The sequence below is a fragment of the Ictalurus punctatus genome, chromosome 28 (genome assembly GCF_001660625.3).
Source record: "Ictalurus punctatus breed USDA103 chromosome 28, Coco_2.0, whole genome shotgun sequence".
Lineage (NCBI taxonomy): Eukaryota > Metazoa > Chordata > Actinopteri > Siluriformes > Ictaluridae > Ictalurus > Ictalurus punctatus.
In genome coordinates, this window is record NC_030443.2 from 8808458 (window position 1) to 8813457 (window position 5000).

The 5000-nt window shown below is 37.9% G+C and overlaps 1 protein-coding gene across 2 annotated transcripts in view; it reads left to right on the plus strand.

Annotated features, from left to right (window-relative positions):
- ppp6c (protein phosphatase 6, catalytic subunit) overlaps window positions 1-5000 on the plus strand; it is a 50913-nt gene that overhangs the window by 23120 nt on the left and 22793 nt on the right. The gene's annotated exons all lie outside the window — the stretch shown is intronic.

Sequence of the window (5000 nt, forward strand, 5' to 3'; positions counted from 1 at the left end):
ATTGAGCCAGGAAACTGTATAATATGTTCAGTTGCGCTGACAATCCTGTAATGGTAATACTCACTCAGCGGTGTTTCAGGAGTTGATGGGTGGAGGAACTGACAGGAAATTTGCAATACAGTACTGTACAAAATCTAGGGCACATATAAAGAAAAGCTGTAAAGCAAAGATGCATTCAAAAAATAATTTAAGTGTTTCACATTAAAAAAAAGTTCTATAAAGAGCAGTGGACAGTAATATACTAAGCAAAGTAAATATTTGGTATTTTACCACTTGAAGTTGAAAACCTTTAGCCTTCAAAAATGCATCAGCAGCCTAGGGTATTCTTCATAACATTCTTTAAGAATATTGGCTGTCAAATTTCTTCTGGAGACTTTTACAGTCACATTTCTGTTTATTCTGTTCATTCTGTTGTTGGTTTTTTTGTCTGAAGAGACATACATTTTTTGATGTCTTAATGACAAACATTTTTCTGTAAGGTAAAGTAATAACGTCATAAAGTATACGTCTTGCATACATTTGTAGTCAATGTATTGATTTGTATTTTTCTTTTATTTATTTTGTATTTAAAAAGGGTGCCGAAGACTTTTACACAGTACAATCTTATGCCAGCTCCAAAATGCCAAACAAACCCTAACTTTAGACATGAACAAAGTTGGCTGACACTGATTTATCTTGTTTTTGGAGTTTGAGTGGTTGAGGAAATACAGCAGATAATTGTGCTACTATAGGGATGAAAGTTTATGAACACATGACCATCACACCCTTATGTGAACATTTTCCAAACTGTTGCCACAAAGTTGGAAGCTCAGACCTGTATAGGTTGTCTTTGCTGTAGCATTGGTTTATCTTCACTGGAACTAATGGGCCTAGCCCAAGCATGTTGCAGAATGACAGTGCTCATGTGCACAAGGCGAGGTCCTTGAAGACCTGGTTTGCCGAGATAGGTGTGGAGGAATTCTAGTGGCCTGCACAAAGCCCTGATCTCTCAACCCCTCTGAACACCTTTTAGATGAACTGGAATGCCGACTGTCCACAAACATTTGGCCATGTATTTTGTCTTCAGAGTTGTAAATACAGGAGTCCCAAACTGCATACTATTGTGATACAGTAGTTATGCCTGCAGAATGGCTTTACTGCTGCTGCGGTTGCAGTCGCGATTTTTCATTTGCTACTGCATACTGCTAAGTAGCACTGGAATCATAGGATTTCCATAGCTGGGAGCTGAATAATTTTAAAACCTGGGTGATGCGTTTTTTTTTTAAAAACACTCATAATTTTAACAACATTTCTAACATTCTAAATGTTTCTAATGTTTTGCGGTTTGCTGCAGTTGTCATCGGTGCGGTCAACGTTCTCTCGCACAGACATGCACACGCCCACTCTCTGATCCGGAGAAATCATAGAACATGAATGCAAACAAATATGCCCCCTGCTGATTCACATCCATTGACTTACAGCTCTAATTGTGTTTAATAAAAAACAAAATCTGTATAAGCAGCACATCCCTTTGCGGCACCTGGTGGTGATTTTACGAACGACATTCATGTATAAATTTGTGTGTGCCGTGGCGGTAAGGGACATTTTGGATGCCAACTTAATGTAAATAGTTTTTCTGTACACTAGGGCTGCACCGAACGATTATTTTCATAATCGATTAGTTGGCCGATTTTATTTTTCGAATAATCTGATGGGGGGGGCAAACTTTCAGTACAGTTGTTTTGTTTATTTAAAATAAAATCCACAAACTGAGTGTTACAAATATAAACTTCAGACTAAAACTTTACACAACTGTTTGTCCAATTATATAAGACTGAAAAGAACCCAATACACACACACAAGAATATATATTATTAATTTAGTACTGTAGTTTAACTCAGTGCTGTTTGTGCACACATATTACTTTTCATAGATGCACAAAAAAGCACTGAATTAAACTACAGTCCTAAATTAATAATAAAACTCTTTCACTGCACCTTGTGGTTTCTGTTACTCACTGCTTTTTCACATGTTGTTTTACTTGTTTACTTTTGATCATAGTGCTTTAGACATTAAAGACCTTTCTCGTGCTCTCACTCTGTATCAGTGCATCTACACCGTGTGTGAGGAGCAAAACGTGGCCTCGTTACTGACGAATCACTTCTGTTATAATAAACAACAGAAGTTACACTGATACAGCATATAAAGACAAACTTAAATTAAACTAAACCTTTTTAAGCAACTTGCGACAGCATCACTGTCATGCTTCCCTGCTACACAAACTCCGCTTTATAAAGTTTATAAATCTTCTCTGCTGTATTTAATATAAAATGCACCCCTGCCTTAGAGGACTTTCTTCCTCAGTCGGTTGACGATTTCGCTTCTGCCTGATGGTGACTCAGGTCATGTCGGGAATAAAAGGTAACGCTGACAAACAGTAAACTGAAGAAGTTATTATCGGTGACTCTGGGTATTAGGCTGAAGCTATTGCCATGCATTGCATGCATATGACATGTGCCGTTGCCTATGAAGTAGCTTATACTTCCGGTTAGTAAGAAAAACCGCTAGTGTTCTATTTGAGATGATATTACCGTTCTAAAAGTCATACACTAGACTGTCGAGTGCATAATGCATAGTGTAAGTGTATAGTATGTAATTTGGGACGCAACTTTAGTATTTATTCTCCGGAGCGTGTTTTCGGCGCAGAAATAACGTAATGTGTAAACATGCCATGCGCAGACCAACTAATCGATAATGAGATTCGTTGACTGCGATTTTCATAATCGATTATTATTGATTTTATCGATTAGTTGTTGCAGCTCTACTGTGCAACGTTGGTGCCACGATTATTTAAGAATAATAGATAGTAAATGTTATGTGGTTTGGAATGCAGCCCTGAATTCTCTCTGAATCTGTATTGATTAGCACTCACAGATGTGAGATTAACCCCCAAGGACAGCCCATGTTACAAAAATCTAATGCAAGTAACTTACACTAGCAATTCTCTGTATCAGAAAATGCTAAACATCCAGTGCATTTCATGAAAAATTTAACATCTCTTAGTTTATTTAATCTTTTGTGTCTATAAATAGAAGTAACGATGCACTGTTAGCATCTATGGTTTAACCATAGAACAGACCCCTTGCTATGAAGATACAGGATGCATGTGACTACTACAATTTCCTGTTAATTTCCTGAGCTTGGATTTTTACTTGGTATATTTTTCCAACTCACACAACTTAATAAATGTAGTTGTTCAGTTTCCATCTACAGAGGCCCAGGTCAACCACTATAATGAAGTTCTCTTTACTAATACATTCATAAGTCACTACAGTGGAGATTTCAACTAGTCAGGGTAATTTGTGGGTGGTTGTGAGGAACAGTGAAGCAGAAGATGTATTTTATTTAAGTATTTTGTTTTTAATTATACACTAGGAAAAGGATTTTTTTTCTTTTTCATAATAGACGTATAACACTTTTACACCCCAAGCAAATTAATATAAAGGTGTACGTGGGACTGTGCGACATCCCACTCAACTAGTTTAGAGTTAGATCAACAGACCAAAGAGGACAATCCAGACTTGTTTTTGGATGCTACTGCGGTAGGAGTTGACCATGAGATTAAAACCCCCCAGATGCTTTTGTAGACATAACATCCTCCTTCCATTATTAAGGTAGGATTTTTAGTGCTGTACTCAGTTAATCAGCGATTTCAGCTGAGTTTAACTCTTCAAAAGGAGTGCATTTTAAGAACTTTTATGTCCTTATATCGTATAACATGATACTGTCACAGTTATTGAACTCATTGCACCTATTTATTTACATTTATTGTTAGCTATTGGTAAAAAATAATTGAAGCTGGAAATTTTATTTGTAGCCTGTGTGGCATTCTTTGCAACAATGTGGAAAAGACAACTAGTCTGTCTTTTTTTTTTTTTTTTTTTTTTTTTTTTTTTTAATAATTAAAATTAAAACAAATTTAATAATTTAGGAAATCCAGAAGCCTGGCAGAACAGACTGGGGCGGTTGAGTAACTGGATGGCGTCCTGAAAGAAATTTGAATGTGACGTGTACTCCATAGCGCCTTTGTGATGGCAGCTTGCAAAGAGGTGGTTGCTTGGATGTTTGGTGTCAGCAGCAGTTTTCACTTACCTCCTCTTTGCCCTGATGGTGTATAGGTCCTTGATTTTGGTGAGTTTACATCTGATGTTCATCTCTGCTGAGTGGACCACTCGCTGCATTCTGGCCTTGCAGCTGGAAGAGGCAGAAGGGAACCAGACTGTGATTGAGGTAGTGAGCACAAGTTCTTTGATGGCTGGATAAAATCTTATCAGGACCAGTTGATGTACATTGAGCTTCCTGAGTTGTTGAAGAAAGACCAGTCTTTGGCATGCTTTCTTGAGGAGGATGGTTATGTTGTTGTCCCATTTAAGTTGGTTGGTGATGGTGGTCCCTAAGAATCTGAAAGACTCAACCTTGGATACAGCTGAGCCTTCGATTTTCAAGTATTGACAGGTAGATGGATGTTTGCAAAACTCAACCAGCATTTCAACCATCCTGGCAATATTAAGCTCTAGGTTGTGATGGGCACACCATGCAATAAGACTGTCTGCTTTACTTCTGTAGATAGTCTCATCATCGTTGGAGAGGAGACCCACTACAGTTGTCATCCATGAACTTAATGATTTTGATGGAGCTTTCTGTTGTGATGCAGTCATTGGTATAAAGGGAGTGCAGGAGTGGTGAACACAGTCTGAGAGGTGGGGGCACAATTTCACATACTGCATCCTTCCTGTCAGAAAATTAGTGATTCACTGACAGGTGTTGGAGGGTATGTTCAGCTGGATGAGTTTGCTGAGGAGTAGCTCAGGAACAACAGTGATGAAGGTGGAGCTAAAGTCCACAAACAAGATTCAACATGGGTGTTTCAGAGAGTTTCAGCTATAATCACTATCACAATTCTTAGTGGGTCAAATGTACACAGAGATGACTGTCTAATTAAACAGTCTGGAAGATTTATG